General features: G+C 40.5%; 1 protein-coding gene across 1 annotated transcript in view; it reads left to right on the top strand.

Annotated features, from left to right (window-relative positions):
* The window catches only part of LOC126412674 (cytochrome P450 4C1-like), a 139,030-nt gene that overhangs the window by 95,362 nt on the left and 17,950 nt on the right, over positions 1-25,718 (top strand). The gene's annotated exons all lie outside the window — the stretch shown is intronic.

Here is a 25,718-nt window from a genome sequence, read left to right as displayed (position 1 = left end):
CATGCTACTCTATCCTGTGCAAGCTTTTTCATCTCCCAGTACCTACTGCAACCTACATCCTTCTGAATCTGCTTAGTGTATTCATCTCTTGGTCTCCCTCTACGATTTTTACCCTCCACGCTGCCCTCCAATACTAAATTGGTGATTCCTTGATGCCTCAGAACATGTCCTACCAACCGATCCCTTCTTCTGGTCAAGTTGTGCCACAAACTTCTCTTCTCCCCAATCCTATTCAATACTTCCTCATTAGTTATGTGATCTACCCATCTAATCTTCAGCATTCTTCTGTAGCACCACATTTCGAAAGCTTCTATTCTCTTCTTGTCCAAACTATTTATCGTCCATGTTTCACTTCCATACATGGCTACACTCCATACGAATACTTTCAGAAAAGACTTCCTGACACTTAAATCTATACTCGATGTTAACAAATTTCTCTTCTTCAGAAACGCTTTCCTTGCCATTGCCAGCCTACTTTTTATATCCTCTCTACTTCGACCATCATCAGTTATTTTGCTCCCCAAATAGCAAAACTCCTTTACTACTTTAAGTGCCTCATTTCCTAATCTAATTCCCTCAGCATCACCCGACTTAATTAGACTACATTCCATTATCCTTGTTTTGCTTTTGTTGATGTTCATCTTATATCCTCCTTTCAAGACACTGTCCATTCCATTCAACTGCTCTTCCAAGTCCTTTGCTGTCTCTGACAGAATTACAATGTCATCGGCGAACCTCAAAGTTTTTATTTCTTCTCCGTGAATTTCAATACCTACTCCAAATTTTTCTTTTGTTTCCTTTACTGCTTGCTCAATATACAGATTGAACAACATCGGGGAGAGGCTACAACCCTGTCTTACTCCCTTCCCAACCACTGCTTCCCTTTCATGTCCCTCGACTCTTATAACTGCCATCTGGTTTCTGTACAAATTGTAAATAGCCTTTCGCTCCCTGTATTTTACCCCTGCCACCTTTAGAATTAGAAAGAGAGTATTCCAGTCAACATTGTCAAAAGCTTTCTCTAAGTCTACAAATGCTAGAAACGTAGGTTTGCCTTTCCTTAATCTTTCTTCTAAGATAAGTCGTAAGGTCAGTATTGCCTCACGTGTTCCAGTGTTTCTACGGAATCCAAACTGATCTTCCCCGAGGTTGGCTTCTACTAGTTTTTCCATTCGTCTGTAAAGAATTCGTGTTAGTATTTTGCAGCTGTGACTTATTAAGCTGATAGTTCGGTAATTTTCACATCTGTCAACACCTGCTTTCTTTGGGATTGGAATTATTATATTCTTCTTGAAGTCTGAGGGTATTTCGCCTGTTTCATACATCTTGCTCACCAGATGGTAGAGTTTTGTCAGGACTGGCTCTCCCACGGCCGTCAGTAGTTCCAATGGAATATTGTCTACTCCGGGGGCCTTGTTTCGACTCAGGTCTTTCAGTGCTCTGTCAAACTCTTCACGCAGTATCATATCTCCCATTTCATCTTCATCTACATCCTCTTCCATTTCCATAATATTGTCCTCAAGTACATCGCCCTTGTATAGACCCTCTATATACTCCTTCCACCTTTCTGCTTTCCCTTCTTTGCTTAGAACTGGGTTTCCATCTGAGCTCTTGATATTCATACCAATCGTTCTCTTATCTCCAAAGGTCTCTTTAATTTTCCTGTAGGCGGTATCTATCTTACCCCTAGTGAGATAGGCCTCTACATCCTTACATTTGTCCTCTAGCCATCTACATAGTGGGGTTATAAAAGGTAAATAAACTTAAAGGCAATGTTACAGACAGAGAAGAAGATATACATGAAGGTTAGATGGAACATAGGATACTGAGAAGAGAATTTGACACAGCACTTAAAGTGGTAAGCCAAAATAATGGCTCTGGAGTAAATGACGTTCCCTCAGAACTGCTGATATCGTTGAGAGAGGCAGCCATGACAGAACTCTCATACGAAATAGAGAATGGGGAAGAAATGGATGGGATGGATGGGGATTCGTAACTCCCAGCCGCACAGGGCACTGTGGTAATGCAATGGCGGAAGTTGAAAATTGCTTTCAGACCGGAACTCGAACCCAGAAATATCGCTGCTCATGAGTGGTTGCCTTAACCACTTGAGCAATCCGGACACAACCTCTGACTAAAATTTTCAAACTATTGCAACCTGTAATGCATCAAACCAGTCTTCGAACTGAGAAGTACAACAGTAACAACGTCCTACATCTTAACACTTTTCCTATCGCCTGGTTCCTCCTTGTTTTCAGTGTTTCCTTATACTCCTTCCTCGCCCATTCTTTGGGGAACATCACGATTCCTCATCTGTCCACGTAATTTTCAACACCCTTCTATAGCAAGATATTTCAAACGCTACGTTTCTCTTTTTTTCTATTTTCCCTCAGTCCATGACTCACTTCTGTATAATGCTGTTCTCCAGACGCATTTTCCAAAAACCTGTTCCTCTGATTTAGTTCGATGTTCGACACTGGTAGAATTCTTTTGTCCGGGAATATATTCTTTGCTTGTGGTGGTCTTCTTTTTGTGTCCTGTTTACTTCGTCTGCCATGTGTTATTTTCTTTTCCAGGTAGCAAAATTTTTTCACGTCATCTATTCCTTCGTCACCAATACTGATGTTATGTTTACGCCTAATCTCATTAGTACTACTGCTTATTACGTCTGTCTTTCCTCAATTTACTATCAATCAGTATTCTGTACTGACTAGAATGTTCATTTTATTCCAAGCACATTCCATTCTTATCGCTCCCTCTTGGTTCTCGCACATATTAACCGTCATTCCTTATTCTTTGATGCGTCACGAATAAGTATTGGGGAATTCTTGTAAATTTCGAGCACCTATAGCTAGGAGTAGCCAATGGCCTTGCCGCAGTGGTAACACCAGTTCCGTCAGATCACCGAAGTTAAGCGCTGTCGGTATGGCTAGGCCTTAGAAGGATGACCATCCGGTCCGCCGTGCACTGTTGGAAAGCGGGGTGCACTCAGCCCTTGTGAGGCAAACTGAGGAACTACGTGATTGAAAAGTAGCGGCTCCGGTCTCGGAAACTGACATACGGTCGGGAGAGCAGTGTGCTGACCATATGCCCATCCATATCCGCATCTAGTGACACCTGTGAGCTGAGGACAACACGGCGGCTGGTCGGTAGCGTTGCGCCTTCATGACCTGTTCAGGAGGAGTTTAGATTTTTTTATACCTAGAAGGTAGTAGTTAAGGGACCGATTGCCACATCGAATGGCAGCCGCGAGCAGTGTTGTTATTTAGCAAATGATTCTACGAGGCAGATTTATGATACAATTTGCAGGCGAGAAGGTGTGGTGTCACCGCCAGACACCACGCTTGCTAGGTGGTAGCCTTTAAATCGGCCGCGGTCCGTTAGTATACGTCGGACCCGCGTGTCGCCACTATCAGTGATTGCAGACCGAGCGCCGCCACACGGCAGGTCTAGTCGAGAGAGACTCCCTAGCACTCGTCCCAGTAGTACAGCCGACTTTGCTAGCGATCACTGACTACATACGCTCTCATTTGCAGAGACGACAGTTTAGCATTGCCATCATCTACGTCATTTGCTACGACCTAGCAATGCGCCATATTCAGTTACTATGTCTTCTGAACAGATAATATTGTGACTCATGTACTGTCAAGAGCGACGTTCATCATTAATGGATTAAAGTTAAGTATCGAACTAATTACGTCCGCTTTCTGAATTCTAATTCCTTGTCATGTTCCAGACCTCACGTCAGTATAGTTCTTCCCTCCTCACGCCAGTCTGCGTGAGCTAAAACGCGTGCATTTCGGCCTCCTCTAGTAACACGGTGTTGGCTTTTCAGCCAACACAACAGAAGGCACGGCCAAGAGGGTGCCGTACGTATGTGTGAAGCAATCAGAGCAGCACAGGGCGCTGACGTGCTCTGAAAAACCCATAAATTGCCGTTTCAGCAATGCCTAATGATCTATGTCTAGTGGAAGCAGTGCCCAGTGACCTCTGTGTAGGGGCCGAAGCGGGCCGAGGAAAGCTGTCGTTGTAATTATCAAAGAGCACTCCACTTGTCCCCTCAAGAGGAACTACGTCAAAGGCGTAGGGAAAAAACGTATAAATATGCAAGCCCTGAGGCTCAAAGCAAGCAGTCTTGTCGCCGCTCTGTTTGCGTCTAGAACCGGAGAGAATGACGATTCTTTAAGTTGCGGGCCAACCACGAAGACCTTCTGGTGAGGGACATTGGCGGCCCACTGAAACTACCACCAACCTCCACTGCACGGACGCACCATAGCTGCAGAGGGGAAGGCCCCACCGTGGAGCTTCACAGGCCTGAGGAGCGAGAGGCCTGCTACCCTCTTCTCTGTGGGTGACATTGGTCGGTAGACAGCAACTGCCATTCACAGGAGTTGGTCCGGGGACTCGAACTCACGGCAGATCTATCAGCTATCACGGACCGATCTGTACTCAGCGGACGACGGGAGCTTCTAAGGCTGACTCTTTCCCTTCGGCGCTCTGCATGGGGTCTCTGAGTTGCGCTTGAGGGAGCAGCCAATCGGGTCCCAGGCTACCGGCGCATGCGAAACACATGGCGGTCACTTAGCCGTGTCGTGAGTAATAACGCCAGATCTGGAGGGCTCGGCAGATTCTGCCATTGGCATTGGCGCTGACCCAAGCATGCACGCTGTGCAGCGCTATCAACAGCGTCGGTGGAAGGCTCTGTGTACCTTCCACGCAATTGATGTCAATGACAAACTTTCTAATGTTTCTCTGCATGCTTCGGCATGAGTCACCCCTCTCTCCCAAACCACATCTTTCGGTCGCTCAGACCAATTACCACTCCTGAGCTCAAGGGGGTTGTATCAATTTGGTTTCAGGAAGTGGTCATTCTGCTTTCCAACACAATATGTTGAATCTCGTCTCAGACTTAGTTCTGTGAGCTACAGTACACGAAGTTTACAATTGTTTTTCAGAAGCCACAGTAATCTGTGGTCTTATAATTGTTTAGAGGGATTGGTGAACACAATAATTTAGTGCCAGTGAGGCGTCCATCTTTTGTCTGGCACGAGTTGCTGTTAACCAGTGCTATAGCAGCTGTGTGTTCTGTAAGTAGGCATACTGGTCATCTGTCTAGTAGTTGTACTAAGTGTAGATGGACGATGATTCGCCCAAGGAATTCTTTGAGTAGGTTTAAAGGCAAGTTAGTGTTTCTTTTTTTTTAAAAAAAAAATAGTTGAGTTAAGGTGGAAGTAGAGTATTCAAAAAGGTGGAAACACGTGCTTCTACCTCAGGCGTTGCTGCTGCTTTAACTCAGCAAGTGCATTAACAGAGCAGTGTGATCACATGAAACAGAGAAATTTCGAACTTAATTGTGAGTTAGAAGCTCATAATGACAGTCACGATCAGTCACAATTGGACTCATGGGGAAGGAAGTCTGGATTGAGAGTGCCTTCTGTTCCGTATGACCCGGCAGTGGTGACAATGATTAATCTATTCTCGGGCAAGGAAACGGAGGACGCGACAGTTTTCCTTAAGGATATTAGGGATACTGTGGAAGAATATGGGTAGTCAGATGAAGTAAGCCCGTACATTGCTAACATCTGTTTGGCGGGGAACGCAAAGGCATATGTTGTGTATCACGGAACATTTATTAAATCACATACGTTCCAGGACTGGGCCACTGGTTTGTGCCAGCAGTACCAGAGCAGAACAGTGCGCCGTTTTTTCGTGAGAAATTATGTACGTTTTCGATGCACCGCAATGAGTCCGCAGAAGCGTTCTCGGACAGAACCTGTTAGCTAACTGCAGACACAGAATGCAGCAGCTAATAAGGTACTATTACAGGAGGTAGAAAATAGGTCTGTAGATGGTTCTTTGCGTGGTATACCCTCTGAAATGTCACAGAGTGTATGAATGGAGAACTTAGGATAGCAACAGTTATGGAGGGGGTGGGTATGGTCACAAGGCGGAGAGTGGACCACTGTGTGTTCGCTTCTGATGTCAAGTGTTATAGACGTGGTCAAGAGGAGCACGTAAGGAAGGAACCAAAGTGCTATGCATGTGGCATAGTGGGCCACCAGGCATTTGAGTGTAGAGGTGGGAAGGATGGAAAGCACCGGCAAAGGAAGCAGCCGTTAAACGCAAATGGCATTGCTTCAACCGTCGCGAGGCAGTTCCTGTAGACTGTAATATGGCACAAGAGTAGAGGTATTGTGTAGGTTCACGCCCACTTTTTCCCAAGTTGACTTCGTGAGTAAAAAAGTTCGCTATGCTGTAAAAACCTTACCCAGAACCTACACAATACTTCTACTATACCCCCAATTCTAGGTCACAATCGCGTATTTTCATTTAAAATAGCCTGTTTTATATTAAATTACTTCAAAAATTAATAAAAATTAGTATTTTTTGTTATCACATTCACTTACTATAAATTAATTCTTTTTCTCACAAAAGCTGAACGTAACAAAATAAATTTGATATACTTCTTTTACAAAAGGTGAACGTCAGAATATAAATAGAATGAATTAAGGTGGACATAAGAAATCCATTTCTTACCTAAAATTTATCTAATTCTTTCTTCTTGAGTAGCCAAAAAAATTTTATGAACAATTGTTTGCAAATGTTTTCTGAGATGATTCTTCACTGTACTTCCACCATGTTCACATGTACCTTTAATTTTGAGATATTCTTTACAGCATTCATTGCATATGAAGGGCATATTTCAATAGTGGTACAGGTCCATTACCTCCATTTTTCTGTCTATAATGCTTCTGAAATTAATGAGCCAGACAAACAGAAAGAAAGGTTCATCTCTAGCAAGAAGCCATATGCTTGAATATTTCTGGTATCTCAACTGCAGATTTTTCAGCGTTCATTTAACTTTAGGACTCTATATCTCAATATGAAGAAAAGTGGACTTGTACCACTATTGAAATAAGGCCTTCATGTATTACGATATCCATCTTTCTGAAACATTTATGAAATTCTTAAATATTTTTCTTAGTCATGATATTTCTACACTGCTTTAGCTGTTTGGTGTTGTTGATTTAAAAGATATAAAATTTAATAGGAGAATTAAAATTTTTAAATAAGTTTCACTGTGTGAATTCCTGATAATGAAATTAATTATTTCTATTTTATTTTAGTTTCCTCTGTTCTTTTTCAGTTAATCGTAAATTCCAGTTAGTAATTATGTTATGGTATCTATCTGGTTTCAGACAGATTATATAATGGTAAGACAGAGATTTAGGAACCAGGTTTTAAATTGTTAGACATTTCCAGGGGCAGATGTGGACTCTGACCACAATCTATTGGTTATGAACTGTAGATTAAAACTGAAGAAACTGCAAAAAGGTGGGAATTTAAGGAGATGGGACCTGGATAAACTGACTAAACCAGAGGTTGTACAGAGTTTCAGGGAGAGCATATGGGAACAATTCACAGGAATGGGGGAAAGAAATACAGTAGAAGAAGAATGGGTAGCTTTGAGAGATGAAGTAGTGAAGGCAACAGAGGATATTGTAGGTAAAAAGACGAGGGCTAGTAGAAATCCTTGGGTAACAGAAGAAATATTGAATTTAATTGATGAAACGAGGAAATATAAAAATGCAGTAAATGAAGCAGGCAAAATGGAATACAAACGTCTCAAAAATGAGATCGACAGGTAGTGCGAAATGGCTAAGCAGGGATGGCTAGAGGACTAATGTAAGGATGTAGATACTTATCTAACTAGGGGTAAGATAGATACTGCCTACAGGAAAATTAGAGACACCTTTAGAGAAAAGAGAACCACTTTTATGAATATCAAGAGCTCAGATGGAAACCCAGCTCTAAGCAAAGAAGGAAAAGCAGAAAGGTGAAAGGAATATATAGAGGGTCTATACAAGGGCAATGTACTTGAGGACAATATTATGGAAATGGAAGAGGATGTAGATGAAGATGAAATGGGAGATACGATACTGCATGAAGAGTTTGACAGAGCACTGAAAGACCTGAGTTGAAACAAGGCCCCGGGAGTAGATAACATTCCATTAGAACTACTGACGGCCTTGGGAGAGCCAGTCCTGATAAAACGCTACCATCTGGTGAGCAAAATGTATAAGACAGGCGAAATACCCTCCGACTTCAAGAAGAATATGATAATTCCAGTCCCAACGACAGCAGGGGCTGACAGATGTGAAAATTACCGAACTATCAGTTTAATAAGGCACGAATGCAAAATACTAACGCAAATTCTTTACAGACAAATGGAAAAACTGGTAGAAGCCGACCTTGGGGAAGAGGAGATCACATTCAAAATTTAAATGCAGTTAAGGTAGAGCTATTGAAAGTTTACATAAAAGAAATGTAGAAATAAATACACTAGTACATCATGTGTTTCCTCAAACAGTTAATGAAAATTTAAGACCGACTTTCAGTTTTTAAAATTATTTGACAATAATTGTGAATACCCTTCTTTTGTAATTATAACATAAAGCAAAAATTAAAAAAACAAATGTATAGGATTAAAGATAGACACCAAAATTGTGAAGAAATGTTAAATCTTAATAGCAAACATAATTCAGTAAATTTATATCAATTAATGAGATAAATCTTAAAAATTATTTGTAGGCATAATTATTTAAATATCTTAAGTGATTACATAAAAGAACAATTGATTAATGATTTAAATACATTTTATCAAAATTTATTGCACCTAATTATATACTTCTAATAATTTTCTACATATTGGACATTTCAGATTTTCCTTTAACCTTTCAATAATACACTTTTTATGAGAAATATGATTACAGCTTGTTTTTACAAATTGATAATTTGCATTACTTAAACATATACAGCAATCATTATCTTCAGTTTACTCTATTGTGTCATACAGTTTAAATACATTTCGTATAAATGATTCAGGTATATATATATCGACATTCTTTAATTTATCTTTAAATTCTCTAATAAAATCTTCAGATAAATCTTGTGTACTTGATGTATATCCCCAATATAATCCGTCTTTAAATACTTTATTTAAGTCTTCAGATACATTTTAACATAAGGATATAAATCTCCAGTATACTTTATCTTGAAATTCTCGAATACTATTTTCAGAGATGATTTTTTGGCGTGATATCACCCCAGTTTAATCTTTGTTGAAGTTTTCTCATGAGACCATCAAACAAATCATATTTTCATATGATATACCGAAGTTCTTTATTCTGATAACGTCTTGTAAATTTTCCACATAAGTTTTCATTACTTGATGTAATATTCAAATCTAATTTATCTTCAATTTATCTGATGAATTTTTTAGGTAATCTACATTGAGGTATATGTCCCCAGTTCTATCTCTCTGCAAATTTTCTCATGAAATTAATAATTAAACTAGGAGATGGTATTTTATTTGTTATTAAATTATTTTTGAATTCTCTCATATAATTCTCAGGTAATCGTTGATGAGTTGATGTGGAAGTCTAACCTAATTTATCTTTAAATTCTGTCACAAAATCTATACATAATTCCAAATGTCCTGATATATATTTTCAGTTTCCTTTACCAAATGAATCTTTATTTTTAATATACTTAACAATTTTACTTTAATATGTCTCAATTGTTGTTGGATGCAATTTATACAAATTTCTTGAAATTTATATTTTTAAAATTATAATTAATCAATGCATCAAGTTTTTCCTTTCCCATTTTAGATTATTGTTTAATTCCTATTTTTTAACTTTTAATTCCTTAAGGGTATAATTTTTCACTTCATTGTTGTTGTTCTTCATTTCTTCAATATTATAGTTATTAATAAGTTCAATAATTTGATGTTTTCTCTGTTCTGAAAAACCTTTAGGTCTCAATTGTTTTTATCTAGCTTTCAATTCGTTGAACTTTAGACTATTTAGACTCACCATTGATTAAAAAATAAATTTTATTAAATTTGTAAAAAATGAAAATGTTTATTCATCTACAATGATATAGATTTATAATATTTCACGGGTCTAATTACCGACCTGTGAAAAGTTGTATAACATATGTTGATTCAAAATGATATTTAAATTTTCGGTATGGAATTCCAGGTGCTAAATATTTAGCCCCTAAGAGTTTTAAACAAATCAAAAATGATTACATTGACTGTAATGTTATTTTATCTTTTCTGTCTGCAATATTTATTTTCTGGAGATTTTATACAAATGATATTTTATATTTCATTAAATATTGTATTTCAGGGCCTACAACAAATGAAAAAATTATAGTGAATACTTTTTTTTTTTGGTCATCAGTCTACTGACTGGTTTGATGCGGCCTGCCACGAATTCCTTTCCTGTGCTAACCTCTTCATCTCAGAGTAGCACTTGCAACCTACGACCTCAATTATTTACTTGACGTATTCCGATCTCTGTCTTCCTCTACAGTTTTTGCCCTCTACAGCTCCCTCTAGTACCATGGAAGTCATTCCCTCATGTCTTAGCAGATGTCCTATCATCCTGTCCCTTCTCCTTATCAGTGTTTTCCATATATTCCTTTCCTCTCCGATTCTGGGTAGAACCTCCTCATTCCTTACCTTATCAGTCCACCTAATTTTCAACATTCGTCTATAGCACCACATCTCAAATGCTTCAATTCACTTCTGTTCTGGTTTTCCCACAGTCCATGTTTCACTACCATACAATGCTGTACTCTAGACGTACATCCTCAGAAATTTCTTCCTCAAATTAAGGCCGGTATTTGATATTAGTAGACTTCTCTTGGCCAGAAATGCCTTTTTTGTCAGCGCAAGTCTGCTTTTGATGTCCTCCTTGCTCCGTCCGTCATTGGTTATTTTACTGCCTAGGTAGCAGAATTCCTTAACTTCATTGACTTCGTGACCATCAATCCTGATGTTAAGTTTCTCGCTGTTCTCATTTCTACTACTTCTCATTACCTTCGTCTTACTCCGATTTACTCTCAAACCATACTGTGTACTCATTAGACTGTTCATTCCGTTCAGCAGATCATTTAATTCTTCTTCACTTTCACTCAGGATAGCAATGTCATCAGTGAATCATATCATTGATATCCTTTCACCTTGTATTTTCATTCCACTCCTTAACCTTTCTTTTATTTCCATCATTGCTTCCTCGATGTACAGATTGAAAAGTAGGGGCGAAAGGCTACAGCCTTGTCTTACACCCTTCTTAATACAAGCACTTCATTCTATACTGATGAAATTTTATATTTTATTCATTATGGGTCTGTGACAAATGGCCCTGAAAAAATTAGAAAAGTGACATTTTTACAGAGGATTGTAATTATCCAACGAAAATTTATTGTTTTTTGTTGTTTTTTTAAATCTTATGGGGCTTAATGATGTGTTGGTAAATGTGCCAACACCTTGTAGATAGAGGCGGCCTAAATGCACGCTATCTAACGCAGACGGGCGTGAATTCTGGAACAGGATAAGTAGTGAATTCTCATAAGAAAAGTATGCAGCTCCTCGAATACTTATCTTTTATTCTTTGATGTGAATACAGCAGTCTTGATGAGACATTTCATACGATAACTATCCAACTATGTAAGGTTAATGGCGTCTTGCTAGGTCGTAGCCATGGACTTAGCTGAAGGCTATTCTAACTGTCTCTCGGCAAATGAGAGAGAGGCTTCATCAGTGTAGTCGCTAGCAATGTCGTCGTACAACTGGGGCGAGTGCTGTCCCGTATCTCGAGATCTGCCTTGTGGTGGCGCTCGGTCTGCGATCACACAGTGGCGACACGTGGGTCCGACATGTACTAAATGGACCGCGGCCGATTTAAGCTACCACCTAGCAAGTGTGGTGTCTGGCGGTGACACCACACTTAACTGCTAAGGTAATCAGTCCCTAAGCTTACACACTACTTAACCTAAATTATCCTAAGGATAAAAAACACACCCATGCCCGAGGGAGGACTCGAACCTCTGCTGGGACCAGCTGCCCAGACCATGAGTGAAAATTAAACATTATTCATTTCAGTATTTCAGGGTATGGGAAACTGAGCCGTGAAGAAAACTGAAAAACACAGAAATAATTCAAATAATCTTTTCTATATGGGAATCAAGAGATTAAAAGTTTCCTCCCTGAATATCTGAAAGAAAAGAACAATCACTAATGATATTTTATAATTTTCATATGTTATCCCATGGTCAATTATATGAGCAATGTAAACCTTAGATAAAATAAATTTTATCCTTTATTTATGAAGTTTTTGAAGTGCATAAATACTTACACACTTGGACGAATATTATGGGACATGACGGAGATGTCTCTAACACTTAATTGTATTACAGGTCTGAAATTAAATAATCAGTTTAAATCAAATTTTATTAAATCCTAAAAATTGTCAAAAATAATATACGTAAAATTACAGGGAGCGAATATTATGACCACTGAAATAAGAATGAGAAAGCCAAAATTTTTATTGGAAAAACTTTTAAAATATATTTCTTAATAAATATGAGAAATTCCAAGTACTTCTAATGCAGTTGTCACTTTATCAGAAACACATATAGTGAATATAATATAATTTATTAATCAAAATAATTATATACTAAATTTAGGGTCTAGGTTTAGATATATGGGTTCAAGTATTTGAAGAGTAAAATGTTTTGGTTACAAATGATGTTTTTTCTATTATATAAAATTTTAGTAATAATGTTTATGCACATCTATTACACAAAATCAACAAAACCATCTGTTTCCCTCAACTCAGATTTAAGATCTGCAAATGATTGTGGCACTGAATCGTATTTCAATATCAAAATATACTGTATCTTCTTTAAAAAACAGTTGGTAGAATGAGCAGTATAATCAATAGAATCCAAATTCAAAGTTTCAATAATGCCGTACATTTAAATATAAATTTATTAAAAATAATAATATGTTTATTTATGTAACTATTATGTGCACTATGATATCCTAACCAATCAATATACACTTTATCTCCTTTGTTTTTCTAAAGTTTCTCAACAGGGTACAGATCAGGATATACTGACAATTTCCTTTTACTTGTTCACCATTAAAATCTCTTAATACATATGTTATTGAATGAGAATTAATAATTCAATGTCAAAATTACAGTTGACAAATTGGCTGTATATCCTTTCTCGAATATTCCTTTTAATTTACTAATTCAGACCTTATCACCTATTTTAAATTTCGCTTTTTCATTAGTAACAGCAGTATTCGATTTATAATTATTTTCATTAACATCTGTTAGCTTCATTTTAATTGTTGATGATTTGTGTTATTATATTTGTCAAATTTGAGTCTAGATCAGTCCATTTATAATTTCCTTGTAATTCAAATTTTGTTGAGATATTTTTTATGAGTTCTTTTAAATCTTGCAATAATGGATGCTTATAATTTTGTAAAAGATTAATAATGATTAATATATTTTTGCATAAATTCTTGAAAATCTTTATTACAAAATTCTTTACCAATACCTGCTTGTTATTTTTTTGGATTTCTTTCTCTACATATTTTTGCAATGGCATAAACTACATTCTTACCTGCTTTATCTTTAGCTCGAATAGGCGCAGCAAATTTTGAAAAACTCATCTATAACAGTTAATAAATATTTATATCCTTCATTTATTGTTGAAATTCCTTTCAAACTATCTGAATCCATTTCTACTAGATCTGCTTGTTTCTTCCATTAAAATTTTTTGCTGTTGGTTGATGAAATTCATTAATAATTCCCTCACACATGCTGGAAGGTTAAAGTGATTTGCTACCCCCTTCACCTACAAAATTTTTTGGATGAATTTACTCTTTTTACATTTACAAATTAAACAAACCTTTAATTCCTTGTCTTTTGTTTTTAGTTGTTACTGTGTGAGGATTATGTGTTTCAGTATTTTTTTACACCTAAAACACATCTGTTTATATTGATGGAAAATTTAATAAGATTTGAATTATTTTTCCATCCTATCATCATTTGATTCTAATATGAGATCACCAAACATAATTAATACACCTGAAACAGCTACAGTTTTAACTCATTGAGTCAAGGTTATAAATATTTTATCTTTCATTTTCATTTCAAGTAGTGGTTTACTGAAATGTGTTGGATACAAAATTTGTAATTCATCGTTATTATGCCTTTTTATCTCTACTTCAAAATCAGAACTTGATAAATCATCTATATTACCCCAAATAAAATAATTCTCTTGATTTTTACATCATACTCTAAAGTATATTTCACCTATAACAAAACGAAATTTTAGTTTTTATTTTGTTGTACATCCTTTTTGGAAGATTACTTATCTGTCTTAGGTACCGTTATAAACATGCTTTTCAGAAATAATCTCTTAAAGCTTTTTCTGTTGCTTTTTTTAATGTAATAAGTTATATCACTGTTATTAAGTTGTTTAGTAGTGTTATAATTACTGAGTTGTGTTCAAGTTTTGTAACAAGATTGGATAACTAATTTTCTAAATACTGTTTTGTAACTGCATCATAACCGTTTACTGAATCTTTTAAACCTACTATTCTTCTACCTTTAAAATCAATATATCCTTTAGTTGTTTAAAGTGGCTTGTAATTCTTTTGAAACTGTTTAATTGATTTTTCTATTTTTGGATCAATTCATTTCTTATGTTTTCTAAATTTATCTGTGTTGTGGACTGACAAGACAGCCAGTCCACAGTGACAGGTAACCGAAAGGCATGCGCTTAAACTCACGCAGGCTGGCGTGAGGTCTTCAACAGGATACATAATGAATGCTATAAAGAAAAGTACGTAGCTGCTGGAATACTTAACTTTAATCCACAATTGGTGAACATTGGTCTTGTTGATACAGTATATGCGTCATTAGATACATAGCAAAGGATAATTGGCGCCTTGCTAGGTCGTAGCAATTGACGTAGCTGAAGGCTATGCTAACTATCGTCTCGGCAATTGAGAGCGTAATTCTCAGTGAACCATGGCTAGCAACGTCGGCTGTACAACTGGGGCGAGTGCCAGGACGCCTCTCTAGACCTGCCGTGTGGCGGCGCTCGGTCTGCTATCACTGATAGTGGCGACACGCGGGTCCGATGTATACTAGCGGACTGCGGCCGATTTAAAGGCTACCACCTAGCAAGTGTGGTGTCTGGTGGTGACACCACATTCCTCCCCCGCAAATCGGCGAACGGTTGTATTATAAGGCTTCCGCCCGCTGTGGGGATGACCCCAAGTTGACGTATGCGACGAGGTGGGGAGCCTAACAACAGGCGAGGCTGTGCCACCCGCAACCAGCCATTCGGTCTGAGGGGAGCTAGGAAACGCCTGAAAACCTAGTCCAGGGTGCACGCCAACATGCGGGGTATGCGCCCTAAGACAGGCAGGAGGGGCCGAAGGGTCGACCTCCATCGAGCCGGAGCACCCGACTGACGAAGACGACATCTGGTCCGGAGCGGGCAAGAGTTCCATGGCAGAGGACAGCTGGTCACGGGAAGCGATCGGCGGCACGTGACCCAGGGAGGCGCTTGGCGGCTGCAGCGAAGCGTCCACTGCGGGCGGCGCCGGCGGGAGAACAGGCGACGGGGATGAGGTGAGCCAGTAGATGGGTCCCCAGGGCGCTGACCGGACGGCACCGTCACTGAAAGCAGACGGGGAGTGGCAGAACCCAGGCGACGACAGAGGCGCAGCTGATTGAGATGCCGACGCACCTCACCAGAGGCCCCCAAAACCAAATACATAGCGCGGCCGAGGCAGCGAAGAATGCGCCCTGCGAGCCAACGCTGTGAACCGCGATAGTTGCGATAGTATACAACGTCGCCTGGGGCAAAAGCAGGCGTCTGCCACTACACAGGAACGTGATGCGGCGGATGCAGCAAAGACATCAAGGTTCGATAAGGACAACCGTGCAACAACTCAGCCGGCGAACGACCATCTCGGGGCTGAGAGCGATACGATGAAAAAAAGAGCAACAACACGTCCTCCCGAGAATGCGACTCTTAACTTCAACATCTGCGACTTGAAAGTCCGGACCAATCGTTCAGCGGCACCGTTTGACTGAGGCGAAAACGGCGCGGATGTCAAATATTGAATACCATTGGCCTTGCAGAATGACTGAAATTCGGCGGACATGAATTGTGGGCCATTGTCGGAAACAATAGTCTGTGGAAGACCTTCGATACAAAAGATAGCGGATAACACTTGGATGGTGGCAGATGACGTTGTGGAAGACATCCGGACAACAAAAGGAAAATTACGGAATGAATCTACCACAACCAACCATCGAGCATTCCAGAATGGACCATCAAAATCGATGTGCAAGCGTTGCCAAGGGGAAGTGGCTTTCGGCCATGCAAAGAATTTCTGCGGTGGTGCGGACTGTTGTTCGGCACACACCATGCAAGAAGAGCACATATTCGTAATCACAGCATCGATTCCGAACCAAGTACAGTGCTGACGAGCAAGTTGTTTCATTCGCACTATACCCCAATGTCCTCGGTGGATAAGCCGTAAGACAGAGGACTGTAACGAACGTGGGACCACGACCCTGGACTGATCATTATCAGAACGCAACAGGAAAACACCACGTCGAACAAAAAGTCTCTCCTTGTGAGCAAAAAATTTGCGAGCCAGCGGATCCGTGATCCGCGACTTTGACAAGAGCCATTGAGTAGCAACAAAACGCAAAACGGAAGCAAGGACAGGGTCAGCAGCTGTGGCTGTAGCTACACGACGAAAATCAATCGGAAACGATTCGACCACGTCATCGGTTTCCACATCAATGAACATGCAAGCAAGTTCGGAAGAATCAAATGCTCTATTCTCAGCAACAGGCAAACGGGACAACGCATCGGCGTTTCCGTGCTTAGCAGTGGACCGATACAAGATATCGTAGCGGTACTGCAAGAGGAAAATAGACCAGCGAAGGAATTTCTGCACTGTACGTGGAGGTACAGGCTTGTTCGGATGAAAAAGCGATGTCAAAGGTTTGTGGTCTGTGATGATGGTAAAGTGACGACCATACAAGAAACCGTGAAACTTTGTAACACCAAATACGGAAGCCAAAGCTTCTTCCTCTATCTGGGAATAATTTCTTTGCGCAGACGAGAGCAATTTGGACGCAAAGGCAATAGGCCGATCATGCCATCCATCTTTGTGCGCAAGCACAGCACCGATCCCGAAATCTGATGCATCTACCATCAACAAAAGGGGTTCCTGGGGATCGAATGGCGTAAGGCAAGTATGAGAAAGCAACGCCGATTTCAACTGGCGAAAGGCGCGTTCGCATTCCGTCGTCCAGACGAACGGAACACCTTTACGGCGTAAGCAATGAAGCGGAGCTGAAATGGAAGAGGCTTGCGGCACATAGTTAGTATAATAATGAAGTTTTCCCAGCACACCCTGTAGCTGCTTCAAATCCTGCGGCGAAGGCAAGTCTTGTATGGCACGGAGGTGCTCTGGACTCGGATGTATGCCTTGGGCATTGATTACATGACCCAAATATGGTAAGTCACGAGCAAAAAACATACATTTGTCCTTCCGCAAGCGAAAACCATTTTGTCGCAAGACCTGAAATAATGTTCAGAGGTTGGCTAAATGTTCTTCTTCTGTCTTTCCGGAGATCACAATATCGTCCAGATAGTTTGCTGCCGTAGGGACCGACGCACAAACAGTTTGTAAATATTGCTGGAACAATGCAGGGCGGATGCACACCCGAATGGCAGTCGTTTGAATCGATACAAACCAAGATGCGTGTTAACCACCAATACGCGCTGGGATTCTTCGTCCACTGGTATTTGCAAGTACGCATCTGCTAGGTCGAACTTCGAAAAATATTTACCCGGGCACAGTTTGTCAAAACGATCTTCCGGGTGGGGTAAAGGAAAAGAGGCAATCACAAGTTGTGGATTCACTGTTGCCTTGAAGTCCACGCAAAGTCTCAATTTTCCGGAAGGTTTTGGCAAAATTACTATGGGCGATGCCCAGAGAGAAGCCTGCACATGTTCAGTCACACCTTGTGCTGCTAAATCGTGTAATGTTCTTGCGACCTCATCACGCAATGCGTGGGGAACATTGTGCACTCTGAAAAATTTCGGTTGCGCGTTTACTGTCAGTTCCAAATGTGCTTCATAGTTCTTAGCGCAACCAAGGCCCGGTGCAAAAATGTCTGCAAATTCTTCACATAGACGAGAAACACTGGCTGAAGGCACAGTCTGGTTCACTGATAGGACCTGATTTACTATAGACAAGTTAAACAACTGAAATAAATCTAAACCAAACAAGTTCACTGCAGAAGAAGAACGAAGGACGTAAAATGACACAAGTTTTGTTTGTCCCTTGTATGTTGCAAGAAGGCTGCACTGTCCTAACACAGGGATCTTGTGACCTGAATATGTAGTTAGTGTAACATTTGCGGCACGCAACGGGGGTGTGCCCAGTTGTTTGTACGTGTCTTTATTGATCAATGAAACTGCAGCTCCGGTATCGAGCTGGAATGGGATCACGTTGCCATGAATGTCCAAGTCCACAAAAAGTTTATCGTCCTGTTGACGACAAGAGCGACTGTCTCCTGCAACGTGAACAGATACTGGTACAGAAGCACTTGCGACTTGACGCGATTTCCGGCGACGTCGACGCACAATATTTGTGGGACGAACACAGTCACTGTTAGAAGAAGCGGCACTCGGCGGAGTGGAATTAACTACACGAATGTCCACGGGCGAAGGTTCATGAGCCTGTGTATTCTTGGTTCGATTCCGGCGCGAAGGAAAGGGCCTGGAATGGTTGTGAGTGTCCGTTCTGAGCTTTGTCTGGCAAACACTCTGAACATGTCCTTTTTTTATTACAGAAAAAGCAAATAGCTTGGCGGGACGGGCAATTCTCACGCGAATGTCTAGTAGCACACCGCGGGCATGATTTCACTGCATTTGCATGCTGGCGCGGGACACGTAGCTGCGCGGACGTGCGCGAGGGCTGTTTACAGTTCCGTGCAGCTCGCCCGGCGGGACGGTTAATGTGACACACAGCTGGCGAAGTTTCAAATGATTCCTGAGCAAAGTCAAGTGTGTCTTGTCTATCCAGTATGTCTATCACTTGTTGAAGGGAGGGATTGACTAGTTTCAAAATTTGCTCCCATATACGAACATCAGAAACGTTCTGTGCAATTGCATCACGCACCATAGTATCTGAACAAGGGAGTCCACAGTCACACTCAAAAGCACAATCCCTTGTAAGTTGCAACCCACTCCCGATTAGTTTGACCGGCCGTACGTTTTGTACGAAAGAACGTATACCTTTTTGCAACTACATTAACTGATTCTTTGAAATAGGCATCTAAAGCAGACAATATTTCTTCGTAGGACAGAGTTGCTACGTCGCGTCGGGGAAATAGTTTCACTATCACACGGTACGTTTGCACCCCTACACACGCCAATAAATGAGGCTGCCGCTCGTTACCTTGAATTCTGTAGGCGGCGAGATGGAATCCAAATTGGCGTGACCACTCCGTCCAGGTTTCCATCGCCGCATCGAAGTGTCAAAACGGTGGTGCAACTGCATGTTGTGGGTGCGGTAGCGGGTGAGCGGCGGCTGCCGCATCGTTTTGCATCGCACGTTGACCCTGGACGAGCTATCCAAGGGCATCCAATAAGGCCTGCGTCTGCTGATTATGCAAGCGATAAAATTCGGACCGTACATCTGGCGAAGCCATGACACAAGTAAATTAGGGCAATACGAACGCTAAATTCTCTTTTGAGACTCGTCGCCAAAAATGTTGTGGACTGACAAGACAGTGACGGGTAACCGAAAGGCATGCGCTTAAACTCACGCAGGCTGGCGTGAGGTCTTCAACAGGATACATAATGAATGCTATAAAGAAAAGTACGTAGCTGCTGGAATACTTAACTTTAATCCACAACTGGTGAACATTGGTCTTATTGATACAGTATATGCGTCATTAGATACAAAGCAAAGGATAATTGGCGCCTTGCTTGGTCGTAGCAATTGACGTAGCTGAAGGCTATGCTAACTATCGTCTCGGCAATTGAGAGCGTAATTCTCAGTGAACCATGGCTAGTAACGTCGGCTGTACAACTGGGGCAAGCGCCAGGACGTCTCTCTATACCTGCCGTGTGGCGGCGCTCGGTCTGCTATCACTGATAGTGGCGACACGCGGGTCCGACGTATACTAACGGACCGCGGCCGATTTAAAAGCTACCACCTAGCAAGTGTGGTGTCTGGCGGTGACACCACAATCTGACCATTAAATTTGTGACATTCAGACTGCAGCTTATCTCCAAAAATGTCAGTTTATTAGATTCAAAATATTAAATTTGTAGTTATCTGATAACAGTTTTAAAACAGAGGGGACTGATGACCATAGATGTTAAGTCCCATAGTGCTCCGAGCCATTTTTAAAACAGACAGATACAAGTGACCACAAATTATTTCATTGTAGTTTTGTATTCTCTTGATATTGTAGTACAGATCATTTATTCCCAAATAGTTAACTAGTTGTTTTGGTATATTATCTCCAAATGAGTCCAAAATAAATTTTATATCTTTATTCTTGTAATAAATCCAATGAGTACCCAGATGTTCAGATGTATCTAAATTAACTATTCCAAAATAATTATTGTTTGGTTGTTTAGGTAATTTCTCAGTCGTAAAAACACCTGTAAAATATGTAATTTTTAATTCTGTAGCAAGTTTTTCTATATCAAAATTAGATAAATGATTATTATATTTTTTGATTATTTTTACGAATTTTTTCCCCTACACCCACTTTCTTTTCCATTGTTAAATTATGTTTCTTTTGTTCTTATAATACTTAATCAGCTATTTTCTTTTTTATTACTGTGTTTCTGATTGCTGCAGAACCACCAGCAAGTGAATAACAGTTTAAGATATGGTGATACAGGTAGTAGTAACAGTAAAAATCCACCTTCATGTTTTATCAGTTGGTAACCTTCTTTCTTCTTTCTTAGATATTCTATAGTCTTTTACAGAACAGGAATATCTAATGTAATGAGTAAATTTCTGTCAGTTGTTTTATCTCTTTTTCTTTCTTGTGCATCAGTTAAAAATAGATCAATACTATATAACTCTTCCTTATTTTATTTTATTTTCATTGATTTTGGTTGAGTTTTGCCACTTGGTAGGAAAAGTATAACCAATATTAAAATTATTCAGTTATATATAGAAAAGATTTATAAAGATTAATAATTTTACAATCCTCAACCATTTTGATTGACATCCAAATTTTCGTTTTCCATACATTATTACTCTAACTGTAGCTGCAGCTAATTTTTCATCAGTTGAAGCATCAAAAGCATACATTCTTTCTTTTGCAGCTAACTAAAGTTCTTTATCAGCATGTCGAGATTCTAAAATCTTTATGATCATGATAGGTGATGTCATGTTGTTTGCATACTTCATCTAGTGGGTTAATTCCTTTATCTCCATATGTTAGTCTTTCATCAGGCTCAGTAAATGGTCTGCAGTAATTATATTTTGATAGATGTGTCTCTGGTATTGGAAAATTATTTAAAGATAGTGTGGTTTCCAGTGGATACCGATTTGCTGAGGGAAACATTATATGTGGTTCAGCCGCTTTTAAGCAATGAAGAGTTGGATAATTCATGTTGTTTTATCCGCAAGGGTTTGGCGCACGTGAACGACATTAATTGGTAACAGATGATTCTGGTTAGTGTGGATAACTCTGGCAGAGGGGAGGTAACTTTATCAAAGGGTGCAATGATAGCCATCCTGGAGGTCTTGGAAAACGAGGATTTCGATAGATCGAACCTAGAGGCAAGCCACAAGAAAACTGTTAACAGAGATGTGTGGCAGGGGAAAGTAGGGTATTTGAAGGGCAGTAGTTGAATGGCCATCAAGAACTTGTTGCTGAGGTTTAGTGATTTACTTTGTGAGAACAGGGGGTTACAGGCAACACTGCTGATGCAATATAACATACTGACAGGGGATAGTGCACCAATTTATAGGGAGCCATAATTTATAGTAAAACAGCTGGAACCATTGATGGAAGAATTTACTGAACAACAACTATGGGTTGGGATTGTAGAACCGAGTGATCATCCCTGGAGCACAAACATTGCCATCCTGTCGACAAATTCATCTGATGGGACACGAAAAAATAGATTTTGCTGTGATTACGAATACCTAAATGCGCAAACCATTTCCGCCGCTTATCCAATTCCAAACATCACGGAAAGTTTGGATAATCTGAGTCAGTGACGGTTCTTTAGAATTACGGACCTCAACAGTTGATACCACCAGTTGGAGGTGGCGCCTGAAGTTAGGTCAAAAACAGTGTTGACCATCTCAGCAAACGCGTACCATTTGGACTAAAGAACCTGCTGCAACTATTCAGCAGTTGTTAGATGGGGTACTGAGAGGATTAAACCGAAAAATTTCTTTAATCTACGTCGATAACATAACTGTCAATTCAAACGATTTACCACCATATGTGAGACGTTCGGAAGGTGTTTTTAGTAAACTACGATCGGCATCTTTGACGTTAAGTGCGGACAAGAGTCATTTTTCGCGAACTCAGATGAACTATCTGGGGCACGTGATTTGTGAGCGTGACATACAGACCAATCCTCATCTTACAGATGCAGTTCAGAATTACCCGATGCCACAAGCAACTAAGTAGTTACAGTCTTTCATCGGCGGCTATAATTATTATAGACAGTTCGTGAAGGAAATAGCAGGACCGTTGAACAAGCTACTGAAGAAGGGGCGAAATTTAGTTAGTCTCAGGAATGTCAGTGGAGTTATATTTGTATGTTATACATACATCCAGCGCCAACACTTGTCAGTGATCGATATGAATGGCTCAATTTTACACAAAGAATACATGCAACACATGCGATCGTAGAGACAGCCCAATGCATACTGAATATTAGTTTGCTATTCATCTTACCAGACAGCGCCACCACTGGGACTTGCCCCTGCAACTGCGAGCAAGAACCGAATAGCAAGCTGGTTGGAACTTCTCTCTGTACCAAAGTTAGCGACAGCCTGGAGTCGGAAATGTCCTTTCGTTCCGTCTCCTCTATTGAACTTAAAAAGAAGAATATGTTTGAAATGCTCCAATTTCTCCACTTGGCACTCCATTTTCTAGCGTCCACAGCTGCACCCACTATCTTCATATAGCTATTTGCAAACTAAAATAGCAATAGTGAACTAAAAATAAAAAATGACGATCGATAAATAAACTCATGGCAACCTAAATACCAATATGCAAAACAGAAACGCTATGAATCTATGCCCCAACCAAACATGTTGGTGTTGTTAAGATAGAACTGTAAGATATTTTCATGGTCTGTACCCTACTTATACATCAGTAAGTCTTTAAAAAGTATGCTGTTAATAAAATTGAAAAAGAGTTATCGAACTTTGTGTTTTCTAGCTTTGATAGTTGATGCTTTGGCAACACATCCACGTGAATTACAGTAGCACGGTCCCAAAACATTGCCATGATTTTTGTCAGCAAGGGAAGCTGGGCTGATTTTGTCTTCTTTCGTGAATGCAGGTGTGCCACTACAATGACTGCGTATTCATTTCTGGCTCGATATCGAAGTTGCATCATCTGCAATGGTCCGTGACAAGAAGGCCTCTCCATTGCCCTCAGACTGCTCCAATAATTGAGATGACGAGGTTTTTTATATGTTGTGGTTTCTTTTGAGCATTTGCGGAGGAGAACTTTGAATATCCAAGAGACTCAGTTACTGCACACACACTTAGGCAATACTCATTGACAGCCATAGAGCCTACTGTCGAGTTATGATACGTCATTCTGCACGAATGACGACATTTGCCTGATTCACCATGTCGCACACGTGCAGAAAAGGAACATCAAATTTGAAGCATGTAAAGTAAATTTTTCTATATATTACGTTGTTGGTGCGTAGGTTCATAGCGTTTTTGTTTCGTATGGTGGTATTCCGGTTGCTGTGGGTTTATTTATCGAATTTAATTTTTTATTTGTAGTTCACTGTTTCTGTTTGAGTTTACATATTGTCATTTTGTCATTTGGAGATAGTGAGTGGAATTGTGGACGCTAAAAGATGGAGTCCCAAGTGCAGAAATCGGAACATTCGCGACATGTACTTCTGTTTGAGTTCGTGCAGGGATGATAAAAGCGGAGGCAGCCAGAAACATGTACGCTGCATATGGGGATAATGTCATCGGACACAGCACGAGAGTAACATGGTTTTCTCGTTTTAAGAAGAATCGTTGTGATATTAGTGACCCTCCACGTTGAAGAAGACCTTTAGGGTTTGATGAAGATTGTTTAAACGCATTAATCCACAATGACCCACGTCAGTGGAGTCGATAGCCGGCAGACGTGATGAATTGTGATTATTCCACTAGTGTGTGACATTTTTGTGCAGAGGGGGAGCCTCAAAACTCGAGTGTATGGATTGTGGTGTCACCGCCAGACACCACACTTGCTAGGTGGTAGCCTTTAAATCGGCCGCGGTCCTTTAGTATACGTCGGACCCGCGTGTCGCCACTGTCAGTGATTGAAGACCGAGCGCCTCCACACGGCAGGTCTAGAGAGACTTCCTAGCACTCGCCCCAGTTGTACAGCCGACTTTGCTAGCGATGGTTCACTGACAAATCACGCTCTCATTTGCCGAGACGATAGTTAGCATAGCCTTCAGCTACGTCATTTGCTACGACCTAGCAAGGCGCCCTTATCAATTGCTATTTATTTTGTGATGCATGTACCGTCAGACCGATGTTCACCAATTATGGATTAAAGTTAAATATTCCAGCAGCAACGTACTTTTCTTGCTAGTATAACTCCTTTAACTGTTCCAGACCTCACGCCAGCCTGCGTGAGCTAAAACGCGTGCCTTTCGGCTTCACCTCCTAGTGGCTTGGCTGTCTTCCCAAGTCACAACATGGATACCACGTTTTAAGCCAAAATCACCAAATGTGCATCTCTACTTGCTCGTGATCAATTTTCTTGTCAACAACAACGACCACTCTTATCCCGTGCCGTTACTGGAGATGGGAAATGGTGTCTTTACACAAGGATAAGACAGGAATTATTGAGCTCAAAGAAAGCAGCAACTCCCCATACAAAGACCTGTGCGCATCCACAAAAGATAATACTAAGCAAATGGTGGAACAGCGACGGTGCACTGTACTAAGAGTTACTTCCCTGAGGTCACTGCTGACATTTACTGTCAACAACTGGGACGTCTTGCAGCCGCAATCCGAGAACAACGACCAGGAAAATTGCGTGCAGTGACGCTACTCCACCATAACGTCCCCCCCCCCCATCCCCCCCAAATAGTGCTAGACCGACAAAAACCACTATACGGGAGTTGGGGTGTCATTCCGCAGCCATCAGATTCATCTGAACTTGTGGCATCAGAATTTCACATTTTTTAGCTCTCTGTCGAACATAGTTTGCAAATAAACCATGAACATGTGATTTATTGTGATTCTTCAGTTTCTCCCGACGTATTTGTTGGTCTAACAGTCCGCAGGCGTACAAGGTCGAAGTCGTTGTCGAGAACACCACAGGTTAACTCGACTAACGTATTCCAGATAGTCAGCGGTCGCAAAGCACTGTTCGTCCTAGAGTCATGTGATGGAGTACGAGCGCAGCAGGAACTTGGAACAGACTTTCAAATACTGGGACAGAGGCCACAGAAGTTCGCACCAGGGACGATCTCATTAGGCGAGGTGTAATCTTAGGAAGGTTTGGGAAGCAGCGCTGAGTTTAATTAAGAAGTCTCTCGGCAAACAAATC

This window comes from Schistocerca serialis, chromosome 7, assembly GCF_023864345.2.
Source record: "Schistocerca serialis cubense isolate TAMUIC-IGC-003099 chromosome 7, iqSchSeri2.2, whole genome shotgun sequence".
Taxonomy (NCBI): domain Eukaryota; kingdom Metazoa; phylum Arthropoda; class Insecta; order Orthoptera; family Acrididae; genus Schistocerca; species Schistocerca serialis.
Note: the sequence above shows the minus strand (reverse complement) of the source record. Positions and strands in the feature narration are given on the sequence as shown.